The sequence below is a fragment of the Periophthalmus magnuspinnatus genome, chromosome 14 (assembly GCF_009829125.3).
Source record: "Periophthalmus magnuspinnatus isolate fPerMag1 chromosome 14, fPerMag1.2.pri, whole genome shotgun sequence".
NCBI lineage: Eukaryota > Metazoa > Chordata > Actinopteri > Gobiiformes > Gobiidae > Periophthalmus > Periophthalmus magnuspinnatus.
In genome coordinates, this window is record NC_047139.1 from 3,334,468 (window position 1) to 3,357,610 (window position 23,143).

Below are 23,143 nucleotides of genomic sequence, written 5' to 3' on the forward strand. Positions count from 1 at the left end.
AAAATATGTTTGACGCCCCTGCTCTGTAGCGTCGGACGATATCGCCGCTGATAGACTCGCGGTTTCGGACTTTCCATTATCGTAACGCCGCAAACAATTGTGCTTCGTGTAAATTCAAACGGCGTCTCAAAGCAGAGGCACGGGGCTCTTTAAAAATGTCACTGTCATTACGGTAATTTGTCTCCGTTGTCCCTCGAAGACGACCAATCAGAGCGCAGGTGCTACGGGGAATTTCCCAGTCAGTTATTGATGCGTCAAAGAAAAAATACAGATGGATGTAAAAAAGGATAAAAGTCTAGGCGAGATACAACGGTCTATGATGTGTGTCTAAAATGATGTTTTCTCTGCTTGATGCCAATGACTTGACCTTTTTCAAACAGAGTAACATCTTTTCCACGACCTCGGGATGTGTCTTTCCACGCGGTTATTTAAGAAATGACAAGAAACTCATCGCACCAGTTGGGGCTAAATAACTTGTTGCAGCTGAAAGACAGTCGTCCATGCCGTAATTATCCAATAGGAAGCTCGTATTTTTTTATTCAAATCCATGTGGCGAGTTTTTCTTGTCCAGTCGGTGTCGTCAGGTTCAACATTTGTGGATTTTCATTACCGCTCTTTCTTACTTAAACAGCTCACGTTTTAAATTCTGAAAAGCACCACCGTACTGAACACGCTCCACTCATTTAGCCTCATTGACGTTCCTCTGTATCGCTCCTCTTGCGTTCCGTCTTCTGGGATCCGCTCCGTTGGAAGTCATTCCCGACGGCGCGGAGCAGGGATGGTTAATATCAGCCGCTGGAACGAGCTTTAACTCTCCCAAACCACAATTTAATTATTGTGAGTGTCTCCAGAGCCGAGCAAAGAGCAGGACCAGGCAGGTAATAAATGGCTCCCTGAATAATTCATGGTGAGTCAAAAACATAAGCTAATATGTTTTTCAGGCTGTGATGGATGAAGGCAGGCCGTAGCGGAGAATATTTCGTCTGAATGATGGAAACATGAGGTGAAATTCAGCGTCTGCCAAAGCATCGCCGATCAAACCGTCCAAGACCGACGCGCAAATCACATTAGCTCAGTGTTAGGAATGAACTGCGCTCACCGGCGAGCTAACGATTCTTCATGTCGATAGTGAACGCGCCTGGAGCGACCTCTGCCATCTGCCGTCTCTTTGTCTGCTACAAACCGACTCGGCGTGAAATGTTCCCCCGTATGGCATTACAGGTGCGTGGGTGTTCGTCCTTCGATCTGGAAAAATGGCGGTTCGAATCCAGCGCTCGACATAAACGTCATCGGTTGAGCGTTTTTATCCACGACCCACAGATGAATGCTGTTGTTGTGTCCCTGTTGAAAGTAGTTAAAAGTACAGATACTGGAGCAAAAAATCCTCAAGTAAAAGTAAAAGTATCACATGGCAAATCTACTTAAATAAAAGTATTAAAGTACCTGCTTCAAAAGGTGCTTAACGAGTAAAAATTAAAAGTATTTCATGCATATTTTGAGTCTTTAAAGCTTCAAATGTGTCGATTTTGATAAAGATTTAAGGTGAATTTTGTTCAACAGGAACAACTGAGTCAGGGTTTTTTAGCTGTTTTTATTTGTATATTTTTTGTTTTTTTCAGCAGGTCTCAAACTAAAATAAAAAATACTTTTACATTTCAGTTCAAAAATGTAGTGGAGTAGAAAGTACAGATACTGTTCTCGAATGTAGTGACGTAAAAGTAAAAAGTACCTATGATAAAATGTACTTAAAGGGCCCATATTACACTGTTTTCTGATCTGTTCTAATGTCGTTTTCTCATCACAAACAGACCTGGAGTTGTGTTTTGTTTCATTCACACATGTTTAACACACAAACTCTGCAGATTTAGGCTGAGTTCTTCTCTCAAAACTGAAAACTCTCTGTTCCACCTTGTGATGTCATCATGTGGTGATACAGGAAATACTCCACTGTGTTTTTAAACTCCACACACCTTCATGTATAGAATCATTTAAGTCATTTCACACCTGGCGTTGTCAATCTCCACTAAACAAAAGGTTAAAAAGGAGCTTGTTCACTTGAAAACGACCACTTCATGACATCACGAGGTAGAACGTCGCGTTTTGAGCTTTGGAGATGTTACAGACTAATAATAAAGTGCGACTCAAACATGTGTGAATGAAACAAATCACAACTCCAGGTCTGTTTTTGATGAGGTAATAACATTATAACATCATTAAAATCTCACAAGAGTCAGGTTTTGTGTAACACAGGTCCTTTAAGTACAGTACAGATACTTTTTCACTTCGTTACGTTCCTCCACGGCGTCCACACATCGCCGCACCCGGTCCACTCCTGTGCGTCGGAGCTCGTGTTTGTTGACTCATGGTTGTTTTGGTCCTGGGCAGAAGTGATGAGGCTGCATGTGGTGGGGGTTATTAATGTAACTGCAGGAGCCCGTTTAGCCACAGCCAGGGCATCCATTTGGTAGAACACCAGCGGCAGATCTATCAGCACAAGTTTACTCACAGAGACGGAGGACGCCGCGTTTGGCCCGAGAAAGAAAATAATAATCAGGATTTGGAGATAATGAAACTAGGCCCGTCGTTATAATCACGATGTCCACTGATCACTCGGCTTATGAAAGATGGAGTCTGCGTAATCCCTCAGTCGTCAGCAAAAGAGAAAGAAAATCTGTCAACTGGACAAAAAGTTGTGGGAGTGAAGACGTTTCTCTGCTCGTCCAAAAGACTTCTTCAGTTCTGGTCAGATTATTACTGGACACTGCCTTATATCTGTCTGAAGGAGGCGCTAACGACACTGAAACTCAAAATACCTCCCTACTTAGCATAGTCATTCAAGCCCCTAATGAGTGGTTTCACACCTATTAGCATCCTGGCTAGCTCTATTGTTCTCTTTGTTCGCTTTGGGTCTGAGGATAGAGTTATAGATAGGGGATAGATGATGATATGATGCTTATAGGTCATTTTTCATTTCATTTCATTTCATTTCATTTCATTTCATTTCATTTCATTTCATTTCATTTCAATTCAATTCAATTTAATTTAATTTAATTTAATTATTTTATTTTATTAATTATCCAGTGGTTCCTTCTTTTTTGTGGAAGTTACGCTCTAAAAATAACCCGCAATAGTCGAAATCCGTGAAGTATCAGCTTTATTTTTTACATTATTCTCTATGTTTTTGTCTGTAAAACCCCTCACCACACACTTTACACACTTTTCTCACACAGGCGTTAACATTTTCTCACATTTCTCTCTCGTTTAAACTCTCTCAAAGTTCAAACCTTCGTCGGCGTCTTTGTCGGTGCAGAACATTTCATCGACATTGTGGGGTTTTTTGTCGGGGAGAAAACAAATTCGCAAACGTACAGCACTTCAGAGTCACACTGAGATCCAACATTTATGTAAATTTGGTGAGGGACAACTGATCATTTTACTCTTTTTTTTTCATATATAAGCTCGAAAAGGAGTGGGAAGAAGAAAACTTACAGGTGTGATAAATGTATTTACCGGTATATACCAAAATAAAGGTCAAATTATGTAAATGGACGTCTTCAGTTCTGGTCAGATCACTGCTGGACACTGCCTTATATCTGTCTGAAGGAGGCGCTAACGACACCGACACTAACACATCTGTTTGTTTACAGTTTGTCGCTAGGTCTAACGAGCGACGTTAAGTGTGAACTGTGCCTGAGTCATATTTTGCATAATCACTCAGGCCCTTAATGGCTGCTCTCACACATATTAGCATACCGGCTAGCACTATTGTTTTCCTTGTTTTGATTTAAGTCTAAGGATGGAGTTATAAATAGGAGATAAATCACGTCTCAGACCTCCATTCCTGCTCAGAGATGGATTGTCTTTCCCAGCAAAAATTGAACCAATCCATCTTTGAATGGCAAAACGTCTTCACTCTTAAAACTTTTGTCCAGTTACAGAATTGAATTTTTCTTTTTGCTGTGGATCACAAACGGGTAGAATGTTTCTCTGCGGACCATGCTGTATAAAAGACGTGGACTGAGCGAGCGTGACGTCGCCCGTAGCGTTCAGCTCCAGTCAAATGAAGCTAATCGAGGCTAGAGGAGCTATAAAGCGGACGTCCATATTTGAAACTCCGATCACGAGTATCATAGCAACCAAAGAGCCAATCCGAAGCGAGGCTGTTGAAGGTAACGCCCCTTTCTGCCCGCGTCACTGGTTTAGCAGGGAGCGGTCACTTAGCAACGCTGTCAATCAAACCTGTTGCTAACGCTAACGGGGGGCGACATCAGGGAAAGAAAGCACCAGATTCATCTGTGTTAAATGTTCATATCTTGCTGTACGGATAAAATAGCGAAATAAAAACCCGAGGATCACGTAGAACGGGTTGATACGATGGAACGCGACGGCGAGCACGTTAGCTATGTCCATTTATACAGTTTATGCTATGGACATTGGCAAAGAACGTAAAGTTTTCGTGTTGGATCCCAAACTCATGTGTTAGCTAAATCTGCAAGTAACAATGTTCAGGAAAAAAAACTAAAGAAAAGCAGAAACAAAACTCAAATTCAAAACCAGGACGGATGAGAACTTTGCTCCTGTGCCTCCACCAAACCATTATATCCACTCCTCAGCGGCGCACATCACATATTTTTACATAGTACCAGTTGAAATCCACATTCTCCTCTAGTCGTGCCTCGTTAAACCTGCCAGCTCTGGTTTGACCCACATGTGGAGTGAAGGCAGCGGAGGCATGTGGACACGTGTTTGAAAAGCTTTCCACTGGACTAATTACACAGCGCTCCGTGTCTGTCTGCGTGACGTGAAGGGCGGGTGCAGCCGGAGTAGAGGGAGCTCCTGTCTCCACCGCTGATCATCAACCTACAAGGACAATAAGGCTGAGGGTGAGGGGACGGGCGGGGACGGGCGGGGACGTGTCACTGTGGAGAAACGTGTCCTCTGCGTTTCACCCGTCCTTAAATGTGCTTTATGTGAGCGCAGAGTCCGCCACCTGCTTGTCCGTTGGTCCTAGAACTGATACGTTGCAGCTGACGTCATCAGCATTCCCTGGGGGTGTGATGCTAACTGTAGGCACTGCTCCGTCTGAGGTTTTGTTAGACTTAACCTGAGCTTTGTTTTAAGACAATCTGACCAGAAATAACTGACTTAGATTGAAGTACAACAGATGATACAATTTTTACTGTTGAACAAGTCTTAGACGACATTAGAGCAGACAAGGGCAAACTACGGCCCGGGGGCCTCACACGGCCCTTTGGTCTTATTAGTCCGGCCCGCCGAACGTGACCAAATTATATTAAAATAGCTAAGGGTAAACCTTGTTCAGTTTACCTTTTGGACAAGTTGTTGATCTTTTGGCACTTGATAAAACTGAATGTGAGTTTTTCTGCCGTGTTTATTTAACTGAAATTTAATCTATTAATTATTCATTTAATTAATGCATTTGGAAAACAATTTGTACAATGAGCCTTGCACATTCATGCTTTGTGACATGTTACAGGTCAAATCTCTAATGTAAAATATACATAAACGTATCCTGGCCCAGCCCCTCTGTCAAATTTTAACACCCACTGGGGCCCAGGTGTCAAAAAGTTTGCCCCCCCCCCCCCCCCGCATTAGAGTCACAGCTAGCTAGCATTAGCCAACAGGCTTTCAGTCACTTGCAACTTTTTGTTGAAAATCAAACTCCTAAACAGGGCCATGAACGCTCAGATTGATCACAGGCTCCTGAAAATGTGTTGTTTCAATCCATTTTGTATTTTCAGTCCATTTTGTAAAGTATTTTCTCACAGTGCAGCATTATATCAAATACAGATCAGTGTGGGGCTTTACAGGGACGTGTGGACCATATGAGGACAGCCATTTTGGTTAAAGCCACATGAATGTGTGACTTTGTGTCGATGAAAGTGTTTATTTGTGTTGTGTTTCTACGTAGATTTCCGTGCTAACACCAAGTACACACTTTCCATGTTTTTGTGTACTGTAAACATGCAGTAACTTGGGCCTACGTAATCAGTGAGGTGCTCCCTCCTTCTCAGGCTTTTCACTGATGTATTTTTCATGTTGTGTCGTTCTGTGCTCACCAACCCAAGACAAATAAAACATTTATACTCTCCAGTACATTTACATACACCAGGAGTCTGCAGACAACCTACCACACACAATACACTGAGTACTACTACTACTACTACTACTACACACAATACACTCAGTACTACCACGCACAATACACTCAGTACTACCACATACAATACACTCAGTACTACTGCTACTACTACTACCACATACAATACACTCAGTACTACCACATACAATACACTCAGTACTACTGCTACTACTACTACCACACACAATACACTCAGTACTACTGCTACTACTACTACTACTACTACACACAATACACTCAGTACTACCACACACAATACACTCAGTACTACTGCTACGGCTACTGCTACTACCACACACAATACACTCAGTACTACTGCTACTGCTACTACTACTACCACATGCAATACAATCAGGAGTATTGACTGAACTACTGCTACTACTACTACAACTGCTACTGCTACTGCTAACACTACTACAACTACTACCACTACTGCTATCACTACTACAACTACTACCACTACTACTACTGCTACTGCTAACACTACTACAACTACTACTATTACTACAACCACTACTGCTAGTGGTACCACTCCTACAACTACTACAACTACTGCTACTGCTTTCACTACTGAATTGTACTACAACTACAACCGCTAATATGACCACTACTAGCACTACTTCTACCATTACTACCACTACTACTACTGCTACTAATACTGCTACTGCTAAAACTACTACAACTACTACTACTACAACCACTACTACTACTGCTACCACTACTACAACTACTGCTACTGCTATCACTACTACAACTGCTACAACTACTACAACTACAACCACTACTATGACCACTACTAGCACTACTACTACTACTGCTACTGCTAACATTACTACAACTACTACTACAACCACTACTGCTATCACTACTACCACTACTACTACTGCTATACTACTACCACCACTAATACCATTACTACTACTACTACTACTACTGCTACTACTAGATTATGTGTAAAAATGTCAAACTACTTTGGGCCTCTAAAAGAACTTAAGAGACACATCAGTAACATAAACTTTATTATTTTTGAGTTGAAATTGAGTCAAATAGTGATTACTGGACTCTAACGTCGTGACAGCCAATAAAAAGCAGCCTGAGTACGTGTGAGTTGTTAGAACATTAGCTCAGCTGTAGCTTAAACGCTCATCCAAACGTCCTTACACGGTTTTATTATGCTGCTGAAGTGGTGCACATATACAGGGATATACAGGACCTTTACGGACCTATTCAAAATGCATGAACGCTGCAGCTCCACTTTAGAAAATGTGCTCTGAATCGCACCATTTTACAGTCTCTGAAGTGTATACGCTCAACGGGAAGCCTGGGTGTTGTCGCATATAAATAGTGTAATGCAGCTTCCACTTCTCGGACTAGAGACACCACTTTGATTTACGACGCGTTTTATTCCAGCTTTGGTCTCGTATACGGACGATGTGGTCAGTTTGATTGAAAGTAAAAGGCGTGAAAATGACCGTAAACCGCACTGACCTAATTGGCCATCAACAGGTCTTTTTGTGCGTTTGAAAGTGTGTATTTATCCTTGTACTTTTACCGAGGATGAAATTGTACGTCTTTCATATTGGAACAAAAGCGTCGTCTGTGTAAAGAAGTGGACTGGAGTGAGTCTGACGTCACCCAGCGCTTAGCAACTCCGCCAATCAAACCTGTTGCTAACACTAGGGAAAGAAGGCGCCTGATTTGTCTGTTATTAATGTTCATATCTTGATTTACGGACTAAATAAAATTAAAAAAAAAAACACCAGGAACATGTAGAGCGGGTTAATACGAACATTTTAAGACAGCAGCAGTTGCAGAAAGTGAATTGGAGTCTGAGTTAATGGAGCCGAAAGCGCCGAACGCTCACTTCCTGTTTGGAACGTGGCGGCTAGCAGGTTAGCTCTGTCCATTTATATAAACAGTCAATGAGCAGAAGCCAGTTTTCTTATCATATTTGCCAACTTCAAGGTATCTACAACTTTTATGATTACTTTTTCCCAAGCAAAAAAACACAATACTTTGTTTTAAATTATTAATCGCTATGTGGCTTTTCACAATTTTATTTATTCCCATCACCCCAGCCCCAGTTTTGAATCTGGTCAAGCTGCTGTGAACAGAGTTAGCGTTAGGAACAGTACATGAGCAATCAGATTTAGTTAGTTAGTTCAGTTAGCCATTACATTTAGCCATTACATTTAGCATTACAGTTAGCCATTGCAGTTAGCCACAGTTAGCCACATTTACCATTACAGTTAGCCACAGTTATGATTACAGTTAGCCACAGTTACTATTACAGTTAGCCATTACTATTAGCCACAGTTAGGATTACAGTTAGCCATTACTATTAGCCACAGTTACCATTACAGTTAGCCACAGTTAGCCATTACAATTAGCCACAGTTACCATTACAGTTAGCCATTACCATTAGCCACCATTACAAAAATCGAGTTAACTATAGTTACCATTGTAGTTAATCACAGTTAGCATTACAGTTAGCCACGGTTAGCATCACACACCAGTATTCTGCATCTCCATATCATCAGACACTTCCTGGGGGCTCACTTGTGCTGACACGGTTTGGTTTTCATTGAGCAGCGATGGATGAAGAGTTATTGTGCCCACACAGACACAGGTGGAGGAGTGAAACCCGTTTATGTTCAGCCTCTGGATATTTAAATCTGCAGCGTCTTTTCTGGTGGAGAAAGCAGACGCCGGGCACTGTACTTGGAAAATATACACAAGTAACTCACGTACAAAAGTTTGGACCGTAGTCTGTAAAAAGAAGTGGACTAAGCGAGTGTGACGGCACCCACAACGTTCAGCTCCAGTCAAATGAAGCTCATCGATGCTAGCGGTTATAGCGGCTAATGTGGAGCCGAATTCCATATTAGGAATCCTGACCATGAGTATCATAGCAACCACAGAGCCAATCCGAAGCGAGAACAAGGTTTAGCGGGAAACGGGCACTTAGCAACGCTGTCAAACCTGTTGCTAACGCTAGCGGGAGCAACCTCGGGTAAAGAAGTCGCCTGATTTGTCTGTTATTAATGTTCATATCTTGAGTTACGGACACAACACAATTCCACATGTTACTTCATGTATTTGACGTCTTTTGTGCGTATCCAAAATGTATAAAATAGTAAACATAACGATAAGACGGTGTGTCCAAACGTTTCTCTGGTCGCGGATGTTAATTAGCATGCGCTGTCCAAAGTAAATTAGCAAATACGGAAGACCCCTGAGAGTGTTGTTCGTGTATCAGAGTCAAAATCGGACATATAGCTCTTTGTTTTATACTATTTTACTCCGACTACACCATAAATCCCACCTAAGTTTTACCTTCTACGCGTCCGTATCTGAAACCCACATGCCACGAACCTGCACTTTTTTGCAACTCTCGCTTGGAAAATACCTCAAAATAAAACTTTACACAGAAAACAAATCATTTATAACAGTGCTTAGTATTGTACCGCTGACAACCTACCACCTGAAATCTATAGCCTACCTCAGTATCTCCGGGCCTGAGCAGTGCAAACTAATAGAACAGATTTTATTTTAATACCCTGGCTCCTTTCTATAGCGGGGGCAGTAAAGGAGAATTACTATGGGTTTTAGTGTCTGCACCAGCCTTTAGCGCGTATAAATCTGACTGATAGCCGCGCGTGGTGGGTTTTTTCGCCTATCCGTGCACCTCCAACAGCGCCTGGATATATTACAATTTCTCTTTTATTTCCCGAACTGTCCCCTAGAAGTCTCTATCAGCATCCGCGGAATATATTTATATTTTTCCCCTCTCGTTTTTTTTTTTTTTCGCTGGAAGGAAGCCGCGCATTTGGCCGCGTTTCTTGGATGTGAATCTTCGTTGTGTGAAATTGCGCGTGCTTAAACGGACTTGTTTGGAGAGCGGTTGACAGATATGAGACGAGTCGCGTGGAGGTTCGGCGCGAAGCAAGACAAATAGAGAAAGGGTTTTACGCCGGTGTTTGCAGGTCGGCGGGCGGAGGGGCTGACGGAGGCGACGCAGCTGTCTGTCACACGAGAGCTGTCGCGGGAGCTAATGGGACGGAAGAACGAGGAGATTCCAAACGCTGTCAAAGCTAAGTAGCTGTTGTCAACAAGACCATAATAGAGACAATAACAGCTTGTATTTATATTACACTTAAGAGGCTTCTCCGTAGAGCCGGGCCCGTCACGATAAGCACAACATCGAGTTATGGTTCAGTATGAAAGATTTAACAACAATTTGAGGGATCAATATTTATCAACGGGGCTTTTTCTTTGTACTATTGTTAAAGTTTTTGTTATTTTTTTCTCTTCTATGATTAGATTTGAGCTGTGGAGGTGCATTTCAGTTCAGTTCGATTTTATTTGTACAGTTGTCCCTCGCTATAAAGGCTCATCTTTTTTTAGTGGCAAGTTTTCTCCCCGACAAAACCCACAATGTCGATGAAACGTTCTGCACCGACAAAGACGCCTACGAAGGTTTGAACTTTGAGAGAGTTTAAACGAGAGAGAAATGTGAGAAAATGTTAACGCCTGTGTGAGAAAAGTGTATAAAGTGTGTGGTGAGGGGTTTTACAGACAAAAACATATAGGATAATTGTAAAAAAAACATAAAGCTGATACTTAAATGAGGTATAATACATTTAAAATATAATTCAAGCTGCCCAAAGTGCTTCACAAAAACAACAAAACAGATAAACATAAATTACGACACATAGACAAAGAACAATAAAACAATGAAACACAGAGTTATCCTGATATCTGAGCGACAACCAAATGCTACGGAGAAGACGTCTAAAAGTCTTGTCTAAAACTGCGTTAAAGACTGAGAGGATCTGACAGGCAGAGGGCGCTGTTTCATAGTCTGGACCAGAGTTGGGCAAACTTTTTGACACACAGGCCACAATCGGTTTTAAAAAGTGACAGAGGGGCTGGGTCAGGATATATATATATAATACAAATTGTTTTCCAAATGCATTCTTTTAAAAACTCACCCTCATTTCAATGCCAGCACAAAACTTGCCTTGGTACTTCAATCGGACTTTGGTGAAAAATATTTAGTTGTCCACTCCGTATGAAACACTCAGTGCTCACTATCCACTTTTCTTTGACAAGCTCATTTTTGCAGAAGGGCTGATAAGAGAATAAGCGAGAAAAACAAGGTTGATGTAGCTGAAATGCACCAAAATTTGGTCACGTTTGGCGGGCCGGATTAATAAGCCCCCGAGCCGACGTTTGCCCACCCCTGGTCTGGACACTGCCACAGAAAAGGCTCCGTCTCCTCTGATTTTGAGTCTAGCGTTGGGCACAGCAGCAGCCCTGGGTGGAGTTTAGGGCTTCAGTAAACCCCTGTCATGATCCGCAGTGTCCACTCCTGGTTTTCCTCCCTGCGTGCTCCTTCCCTCCCTCACCTGCCAGATCTGGGCGGGGCTCCTGGCTCCTCCTGCGCGCACCTGCAGCCCATCAGTGCAATCAACACACCTGCTGTGCTTAAATGGAGCTGGGAGAAGAGACTCAGCGCGAGATCATTGTTGTGTTCACTTCATCCCTGTCGTGTCTCTGCATTCCTGTCTGGTCCTGCGTTCCGTGTTCCGGTCCTGGATGTCTCCTGCTTGCTCTGCCCTACGCCCGTCTGGTCCACCTGTCGTCCTGTGGTCCCTTCATGTCCCCGGTCCCTGTGTTTCCTGTGTTCCTGCTCACCTCCGGATCACCCGCTGTTTGTACTTGTCCTATTTTCTACAATAAATCCTGTAAATATTCCCCGAGTCTGCATCCTTTGGTCTGCTACACTCACCCATTACGACAACCCCACAGATAAAGAGGACCCATAGAGTGCAGACAGGACCCATACAGCGCACACATTTAAACACAATAATAACAGTTTGAATTTCACCTGATATGAAATGGGGAGCTGCAGAGTTCTGGACGTTTTTCAAGCGCTGGAGGGAGCCCTGGTCCAGCCACACAGTTATCCGGCCTCTTATTAGCCCAGGAAAGCCGGCGCATCCAAGCTGTCCAAAAAACAAGAAACTTTTGTAAGCGCTTCTCCTTTTAATAGCCCACACTATCACAGATCTGACAGACAGCATCTCCCCCGGACAGACAACAGGCACCGAGCACAGCACAACAAAAACCCCATTATATAGTGTGGACTGAACCACTAAGCCTCAGGTCAATTTAACTAAGGAAATGACCACAGAAAGTACTATTACACTATTTACAATTATGTACATTCAGAGACGAGTGTTACACAGTGTTATGTTAGCATTAGCTGTTCTTTATTTTGGTTATTTAATTTAAAAAATGAATAAACCCCAGCTAAACCTCTCCCCTCCAAGCACAATGGCGATGGCAGAGTCCAAATCAGGGCGATGGCGTTCACCTGACCTCCACTGATAAGGACACGCCTCCAAATCAGTGCCTCCACCAATCACGTCAAAGTGGAGAAAAACAGTGTGAACCAGTGGAACATGGCAACGAAATAATGATTAAACTGAGGATGTACCGTAAATTTCGGATTATAAGCCGCTACTTTTTTTCCACGCTTTGAACCCTGCGGCTTTTACAGCAGTGCGGCTTATATATGGAATTTTACTGGATAACGACCCCTGGGGGGCGCTCTCTAGCTGTAAACATAAAAGTGAGACAGACGTGGGGAAAGATTCTGCTCTGAAGAATTCACTAGTTTTGATTTTGAACGATCATTTTGTGCATCATGAAATGGATATGATGCAGTTTTTAAGATAAAGAAACAGAAAGGAAACAGAGCAGGGGTCGGCCTTTAACACGCAAAGAGCCATTTGGACCCACTTTCCACATAAAATAAAACACTGGGAGCCGCAAATACTTTTTGACATCTAAAATGAAGATAACACTGTATAATAACAATAATGTAACGGAATAATGTAGGTTTTACTTTCACGGACAAGCCTTCTACACGTGGCAGATAAATATGGCAAAAACAACTTAAGTGCATTAAAAAAATACAACTCACCAAACTGCTGCATCAGAGGGAGCCCTGCGCTGATTATGTGATTATGTCTACTCTACTCCGCAGTTTCTTTAAAAAAACAACAACAAAAAAACTCGTAGCGTATCATTTTATCCCAGGTGCTTATTCTCCATGTGCCAAAGCAGTTTTGAAGGTTTCATTGCCTCATTTGCTTTTCCCGTATGTTACGCAGAGCGGACTCTGTGCGTGAGAGTCACCTGTAGCGACAAACCCAGATTTTAAGTAGGCATTGTCTGTTAAATTTATCTTTCTTTTTCTTGGAGATCGTAGTCTCCTCTTCTGGCTCCTCATTTGTCCTTTTCCCCTTTGTTAAAAAGCTCTCCAAAGACTTTTGTTTTGGCTCATTTTCACTCGCTTGTGGCTCTACTTTTGTGCGTCGTGTCTGATGTGTTATACGTGATACGTCACCGCGGAGACAAGAGCAGATAATATACTTGCTACTACATCAAATAGATTTCTGTGGCGATTTCCAGCAGGATTTTCATGATACATCTACGGACGAGCTTATTAGTGTGTCATTAGGGACGGGCCAAAGTTGCTCCTGACCCCTGTGCACAGCGTCTGAAAATCAGGGCTCTTTACGCAGGACTGAGCTGTGTCTGTGTCAGTTCCCAAGCCACGCAGAGCCGCAGTATAAGGCTGAAAGAGGCGCATACGGCTCCGGAGCCGCGAGTTGCCGACCCCTGAAATAGAGCCACTGCACGTAAGCTCGACATCAATGAATCCAACTTGGTCAATGTAAAAAGACGACAAAAGTTTTCAGAGGAAATAAAAGCAGATTTTCCGTGTTGGTGCAGCTTTATTTTCTAAACCTGCAGATGTGTTCATCCCGTGTTGATGTCGTGTTGGTGCCAATTTTCAGGCACAGTTTAAAAAAAAGCGTGTCGGTGCACCGTCTTTCTGTGTAAATATCTCATGTTACAATATGAAAACCTGCGGCTTTTATTCAGGTGCGGCTTATATATGTACAAAATTGATTTTCTCTTCAAATTTAGCTGGTGCGGCTTATATCAAGGTGCGCTCTGTAGTCCGAAATTTACGGTAACTGATGCGACTGTAATAATGGTGCGTATCAATTTAAATATTTACATAAATTACAAACATGAAGGTATATGAATGAATTTAAGAACAAAAGTCAAAGTTTAAATCTGTCAACTGGACAAATCGTTGTAGGAGTGAAGACCTTTCGCTGCTCATCCAAGACGCTTCTTCAGTTCTGTCCTTGTATCTTCCTTATATCTGTTTGAAGGGAGGAGCTAATTACACTGAAACTGGAAACAGGTATTGTGTCCAATTTCAGATGAAACTACCCTATTCAACCTTTAACAACCCTGCTATTGTTCTCTTTGTTTTGGGTGGATAGAGTTGTAGATTGGTGAGAGATTATGTCTCTCCATTTCTGTTTAAGGAAGGATTCTCTTTCCTAACAAAAATATCTTCTTTTACTCTCCTCTCCAACCATTTCTTTTCTCTGGCTCAGATCTGAACTTCTTCAAAGGAGTGGTTATTGGCTTTGAGATGGAGATGTACATGTTACCATTTTCCTCCTGTTCTTGAACTGTGCGGTGCAATACTGGAATTTCCCTCTGTCAGACTAATAAAGGCTTATCTTATCTTATCTTATCTTACAGCAGACTGTGGTCCTGAGCTGCTCTTGCGTCGGTGTTACATTCTCTTATGGAGCAGCTGTTTAGTTTCTCCAGTGTAACGCTCACTGCTCTCTTCACTTCACTGAGTGGAGTAGACACATTACTTTGTTTGTGGCTCCGGGTTTTGTCCTTTGAATGAACCAGTTTTTGTCTTTAAGTGTTTGTAGGTTTGAAAAAGACAGGAATCTCAAACTGTCTGAAAATTCTCTTCACCTGCAGTGTAAGGAATAGTTACACCTTTCCTTCTAGGTTCACATTCCCTGTTGTCCTGTTTTTTTTTTCAGAGCATTGGGTGAACATTTCATCCAATAAAAGGATTTATAAATGGACAATACAACAAAAAATGAGCTTCACTTTCCACTTCTTTCAACTCACACAAACCACAGAGTCTTTCCTCTTCAGGGGCTTAAAAAACCTCACAGTTCCTTAGGCCTGGGGAAGACTTCCTGTCACATCAACGATCTTTAATTTCTGCTCAAATTTGCTCTGACATAAAATTCAGTCCTAAACGTATCTTTTAATTGAATATATGTTCACATTATGCCCTCGCTTATCAGTTTACTCCTGATAAGTGAGGGTGTAGTTTACAAGAGGCATGAATATAAAACCTCTTTGACTCATAGATATAAACAGCTACTAAAGTGCAGAGGTGGAAGTGCTCAAGTTTGTTACTTAAGCAAAAGTACAGATACCACGAAATAAATACGTAAAAATAAAAAGCTCAAAATGCTCTGTTCTGCCTTGTGATGCTAAGTTAACAGTTCCTTTTACCTTTAGTTAGAAATGGGAAAATTCCAGGGCGGAAACTGTCCAAATGATCCTAGAAATGAAGGTGTGTGGAGTTTAAAAACACAGTGGAGCACTTCCTGTATCACCACATGATGACATCACAAGGTGGAACAGAGCGTTTTCAGTTTGAGAGAATAACTCATCCATAAATGTGCAGGATTTGTGTGTTAAACATGTGAGAATGAAACAAAACACAACTCCAGGTCTGTTTGATGATCCCTTTAATATGTGCATTGTGTTGCTATGGTAACAGTGTAAGCGCCCCCTCTCTTTTTGCTGCGGCGGCGGCGTCCCTCCCCTCCGATCGCCTCGGTAGCTGGTTGTGTTGTCGCGCCCCCAGCTGCGGGCCCAGCTGTGTGACTGACACCTGGGTTAATCCTTCACGAGAGGAGGACGAGCAGATGTGAGGCAGATGTTTCCTCAGGGCCGCCACAGGAATCTGCTGTATCTGTACTCACCGCTCACCCACACCGGACACCTGAAAGGCTTCATCACCGTAATGTTATTCTGCCTCCGCGAGTGTGAATGAGCTTTACAGATCACAGCTTCTCCAGTAAACACCCAGGAAGACTCTGCTGTTTAGGACGTTTACTGAAGAGATGACTGTAAAACTGTAACATACAAAGAAGATATACACACATTACTATCATGTTTTTATAATCCTATGAACAAAAATGATGTACAACTATGTAAAACAATATATAGTAGCTTGTTATAATATAAAAAATGCACAACATTAGCTTAAATGTAGCTACAACTAATGAAAACGTGTGTAAAATTGTTGATTAGCATAACGCTAACATGAATGGAAAAACACATAGACATGCTAGGGCTATTAATGTAAGATAAGATCTGCCTTTATTAGTCCAGCAGTGGGGAAATTCCAGTATCGCACCGAACAGTTCAAGAACAGCATGAAAATGGTACATGCAATAAAACAAGATAATAGATAAATAGTTTAAAATAATTTAAAAATAGGCAAGGCAAGGCAAGTTTATTTGTATAGCACAATTCGTACACAAGGTAATTCAAAGTGCTTTACAGAATAAGAAAGACATTAAAATCACACAAATCAAAACATAAATAATCACAAATAATCATCATAAAATTAACATTAAAAGAGAAGAGTGCAGAATAAAAACCTGTCAGTCATATGCACAGCTAAACAGAACTGTTTTGAGTCTGGATTTAAACATTGTCAAAGTAGAGGCCTGTCTCACATCTTCAGGAAGAATGTTCCAGGTTTTAGCTGCATAAAACTGAAACGCTGATTCTCCATGTTTAGTCCTGACTCTGGGACCAGCAGGAGGCCAATCCCTGAAGTCCTCAAAGTGTGAGATGGTTCATATGGCACCAACATGTCAGAGATATACTTTGGACCTAGGCCATGGAGAGACTTATACACAAGCAGAGCTGCTTTAAAGTCTATTCTTTGAGCTACAGGAAGCCAGTGCAGAGACCTGAGCACAGGACTTATGTGCTCATACTTCCTGGTTCTAGTCAGGACCCGAGCAGCAGCGTTCTGGATGTACTGCAGCTGTGTTAGGGCTCGTTTGGAGAGGCCAGTGAGCAGGCCGTTACAGTCGTCTAACCTACTGGAGACAAATGCATGGATAAGTCTCTCCAAGTCTGGCTTTGACAGTTTACCTTTGATTTTTGCAATGTTTTTTAGGTGATAAAAAGCTGCAGATGTTATTGATTTGATGTGGCTGTTAAAGTTCAAGTCTGAGTCTATTATTATCTCTAGATTTCTAGCCTGATTTGAAGGTTTTAGAGAGAGAGACTGGAGGTGACTGCTGACACTTTCTCTATGTTTCTGTGGGCCAAAGATGATGACTTGAGTCTTGTCTGAGTTTAGCAGAAGAAAGTTGTTTTTCCTCCACACACTGATCTGTTGATGCAGTGAGTGAATCCACTGGTCCATATTCACCTGCTGCAGTGAGACATAGATCTGAGTGTCATCTGCAGAGTTGTGGTAAGACACATTATTGCTGCGTATTAACTGGCCTAACGGCAGCATGTAGAGATTGAACAGCAGGGGTCCCAGGATTGAACCCTGGGGCACCCCACAGGTCAGGGACATTTTATCTGATATACATTTTCCAATTTCAACAAAGTACTCCCTGTTTTCTAAATAGGACTTGAACCAGTTTAGTGCAGTGCCACAGATGCCCTCCCAGTCCTCCAGTCTCTGTAAGAGAATCTCATGATCAACAGTGTCAAAGGAAACACTCAGATCTAACAGGATCAAGACTGAGACTTTGCCTGCATCAGTGTTCAGGCGGATGTCATTTGTCACTTTGATAAGAGCAATCTCAGTCTGTGGTGGGGTCTAAAACCTGACTGGAAAACATCAAAGGAGTTGTTCATTTCGAGGAAGTTAATAAGCTGTTGGTAAACAACTTTTTCAAGGACTTTGCCTAAAAATGGCAGATTTGAGATCGGTCGATAATTGTTCAATATTGTGGCATCAAGACTGCTCTTCTTTAGGAGAGGCTTGATAACCGCAGTTTTCAAAGCACTTGGGAATGTTCCAGATTGAAGTGACATATTAACTATGTGAGTGAGTGGTGACAGCAAACTGTTGAGCACAGACTTTAAAAATTTAGTGGGTAACACATCGAGGCAGCATGTAGATGAACTCAGACTGGTGACAATCTCTTGGACAGTTTTGTCAGTTGCAGGTGCAAAGTGACTCAACTCTAAGTGTCCAGGTGGTGCTGGGTTGTTATTTGCATTGTGGAATTGATGGGATTTTTAATGCCCTGAACCTTGTTGTTAAAGAACACTGCAAACTCATTGCACTTAGATGTAGAAATTAGTTCTAACGGCAGTGGAGCTGGGGGGTTTGTTAATTTGTTTACCATTGCAAACAGGATACGAGAGATTTTACTACAACTTCCAATAATGTCAGAAAAATACCTTTGCCTTGTTCTACATAAACTGTGGTTGTACATGTGCATCTTTTCTCTGTAAATTTCATAGTGAACCTGGAGCTTTGACTTGCGCCATTCCCGCTCGACCCTCCTCCCTTTTCTGTGCCCTGACCAAGTCATCATTCCTCCATGGCGATTTCTGCTTATCTTTAACCATTTTAACCTTCATCGGGGCAATGGTGTCCAGAACATTCAAAACACTCGAAGTTACAGAGTTCGACAAATCATCAACATCAGAACATGAGGCATTTTCAAAGTGTATCATTTCCATGAACAGTGCACCTGTTTTATCATTTATGTGTCTCCTTCGAACAACTGCAGGACCAGCCACTGGTTTGGGAATAACAGACAGGTCAAAGAAGACACAGAAATGATCCGACAGAGCAACATCCACCACATTGACATTTGAAATATTTACTCCTTTTGTAATGAGCAGGTCCAGAGTGTTTCCTCTGTTGTGGTTGGGCTCGCTGACACGCTGAGTCAGACCAAAGGTTTCAATGACAGAACTGAGCTCTTTAGCGTTCCTGTCAAACACATTATCCACATGTACATTAAAATCACCTGTAATGACTAAACCATTAAAGTCTGTGCATATGACTGAAAGCATCTCAGTAAAATCATCAATAAAACTCAGACAGTGCTGGGGAGGTTTGTATATGACTAAGTAGAGTATGGAGGGGGATTTTAGCTCCATTTTGAATGAAACATACTCAAAAGATGAAAACACTCCAAATGATAATCTGTGAGTAACTAAATTATCTCTAAAAAATGCGCGCACACCTCCACCTTTTTTGTTTACTCGTGTTTCAGATTCAAATTTGAAGTTGGGTGGAGTTGATTCCACTAGAACTGCATTACCTGTGTTTTTGTCGAGCCATGTTTCAGTTAAAAACATAAAGTCAAGACCAAAAGAAGAAATAAAATCATTAATTAAAAAGGACTTATTACATAAAGATCTGACATTGAGCACAGCAAGTTTCAGATTAGTTTCAGTAGGACTGGATGTTATCGTCTTACAGGGAATGTGAACTAAATGTCTCTGATTGGACAGTCTAACTGTCCTTCTGTTAATCAGTCTACGTGGTGTAACTGTAGATATAGCTCCATCACAGGCCTCAGTCTGATATTATCTTTATCATGACTGTATGTCCTGAGACAGCAGAGGCCCCGTGTGTCCTCGCTCTTGTTGATAACAGCTCTGGGGGAAGGCAGGGAAGGGCGAGGAGGGGGGAGTTTGGGTGAGGGACCAGGTGAATGAGCAGGGGGGAGTTTGGGTGAGGGACCAGGTGAGGGCCGAGGAGGCGGAGCAGGGGGGAGTTTGGGTGAAAGACGAGGGGGGACAGGTGGGTACGGGGAAGAGTTCAGCATAGTTGATACCAGAACTCTTGATCGCTCTATATTAGGTGTGAGAGGAGCCATCTTAATTCCTGATCTGATGAGACTTTCTAGATGGTCGGGAAGGGCCATAGGTGAAGGTGGGGAGGAAAAGGAGAGTGAGGAGGCCCTAGAGGGAGTGGATGTAGCAAAGGGGACCCAGGGCTGGTCTGTGGGCAGGGGAGGTGATGTGGGTGCTGCTGCGACTGAAACCTCTGCTGGGGCTGTCACAGACAGGTTCAAGGCCTGTGACGAGGGCCCTGAGGGAAGTGACACTGGAGATGGATCCTTCACTTTTAAAGGTGGTGGTGATGCTGATTTGTTCTCTTGGGGAGGTGGTGGTGCTGCTGAATCCTTCGCTGGGGGAGATGGTTGTGCTGCTGGTGGTGAGTCCTTCGCTGGGGGAGGTGGTGGTTGTAGTTGTGGTGCTGCTGGTGGTGCTGACACATTGGCTCGGTCTGTGGTTGGTGCAGCAGGAATGCTTCTCTCATTCCTCTTTTCTCTCACTGGCCCAGGACCCTGTCCAGGCCGGTTTCTCAGAGCATGGAGGAGTAGAATAAACTAAAAATAGACTCTCAGCAAAAAATAAAATACCAACAAAAACTATTATGTACAATCAGAGTGACAGTGCAGCACATGGACAGAATAAATCTCATTAAAGTGACTTCAGTGGATTTACATTAACTTCTTCTATTTTAGCTCAAATTTCCAGAGTAAATCAACTTAAAGTGCCTCAAATGAGTTTATACAGCAGCTAACATGTTATAACATTACATTACTCACAGACAGATGACTGGACTGTTCAAAGTCTGCAACAATATGGAAGCTACAGTAGCTCTGAACAGACAAAACAATTAACTCAAAACAGAAATATCTCTCCCCACTGGGAACAGAACAGTCATGAGGATGGAACAAAGTCTGTTATCAGGTTTTTGCATCAGAAAAGTGTGAAAACTGAAGGACTGTACTTCTGTCAGCTTTGTTCTCCAAACTCTACACCTCCTCTGACAAAATGGAAGAACATGGATGGATGGAATTAAATAGAGCATAACTCTAACCCTGACCCCACCCCTACCCCAACCTAACCCTGACCCCTGACCCCTGACCCCTGACCCTAATAGGCCCTACGCCAGGGGTCGGCAACTTCGCTTGGCTTCGGGCCAATTTTTTTCAGCGCCCACAGGTGGCGGGCCAGATGGTAAAGGTATTGGCTTACATATATTTGTAAATACATAAATATGAATTACATGCATTTTAACTCACCTAAAACAGCCAATTAAAAAATCCTCGGGCAAAAGCTTTTGCTCCTTTTATTATGGTTTTGGTAAGAATTATGCCTTTGTTGAACATGGTAATATGGATACTAAAGGCGCACAGTATCGGGTAGAGCTATGAAAAACTTTTCACTTTAAGGTTTTACCTCATTTATTCAGGTCTTTGTCTCATGATATTAATTGAAACTAATACTTTTGTGGTTAAAATGTGCGGATTTAAACAAGGATAAAATCTTTCTAAGACGGTTACTTGAACCAGGAAGCTGCGTAATTATTGCTTATCGTCAAATCTCTCCATCAAAATTCTTTTCTCACGCTGTCTTCTTGTGACCATCACTGCGATTTAGCTCTGCCTCGAAGGTTAAACTACGACAGGCTTTTAGTCGTGCGTAATACCGCACTAACGGCTTCCTTACTCCGCATTTGGTGCCGTAATGACCTGCACCTTTACGCACGACTGTGGGAGAGCTGTAGGACTTGGATGATGCCAAGTGCAGCAAGGATCGTGATAAAATCACAACGTAAATGAAAAATGTTTAAAATTGACATGGCTAAGTGGATTTATGTTGTGTCAAACATGAGCAAAGGTCGGGAACAATAAAACCTGACATGCGGACAAAAAGCAAGTCCCCACCCCGGTTAAAAGAAATCTTCAAACTGAGTATTTTGACAGTTTTGTGATTAAGTGATTTATTTTAATAAAATAGGGAATTTTGAATAACTAACCACAGAAGTGCAAGAAGGCTATAGCGTAACTGGTGCACATTCCTTGAGCTGCGCGCAGTCTGCACACTTGCCTCACCAGATGTCCAAAAACAGTTAGCCACGATTTTGACTGGTGAAGGTGTATGTACACACCAGTTCATTGTTTGCTTTTAATGTTGTGTTACATGCACATCATGGGCAGTGGAATGCCCGTAGCAGTGCCCACATAACTTGGTATTAGTCGTAACGGTGGGTGTAGCGGACGAAAGGATGCAGACCCGGGGAATATTGACGGTATTTATTAAAGAAATGACAAATAGTACAGTTCGAGGGTAGATCCGGCAGTGAGCAGGAGGTGAGGCACGGGCCAGGATCCAGGAGTGGAACGTGGAGCGCAGCGGAGATGACGATGCGGGCAGCACCAGGGCAGGATGCAGAGTGCTAACCAGGGTCCGGGGTCGCGGAATGCAGAGATAAAACAGACAGTACCAGGGCTGGGAAGCAGGGTGGAAGCAGGGTCGGAGCTGAGCCGGGAGCGCTGGAGCTGAGACGGTCCAGCAAGCTGGGTGGAGAGGCACATACGATCCGGCACCGAACGGGATGAGGCTGAAACGAAGATGAACCGGCACTGAACAGGGTGTAGAAACGCAGATGATCTCGCCCTGAGTGTCTGGTCCTGCCTCCTCTTATACACAGCAGGTGGTGGTGATCGCGCTGATGAGCTGCAGGGCGCAGGAGGAGCCAGGAGCTCAGCCCAGCTCGGCAGGTGAGGGAGGGAACGAGCAGGACAGGAGGAAAAACGTGGAGCAGACGGAGCGGATCATGACAGTATTAAAGAATCAATGCCGGAAGAAAGTCCAAAATCCTCTGGCGGGCCAAAATAAATTGGCAAAGGGCCAACATTTTCCCGCGGGCCGGACGTTGCCGACCACTGCCCTACGCCCTGTAGACACTCAGTCCTAAATAAAACTAATAATATTTTTTGCAAAAACAATATATCCGTTAACATTAGAATGACATATTCTATGTTTTTTCAAAGCTCTCGACATTCTCCACGTCACATGATGAGTGCTTTACCTGCGAGTTTGTCAAGACAGATGACGCCTGTAGGGGCTCGGGCCTAATAATAATAATAATAATAATAATAATAATAATGATGATAATAATAATAATAATAATGATAATAATGATGTAGTAATAATAATAATAATAATCATCATCATCATCATTTGATTTTT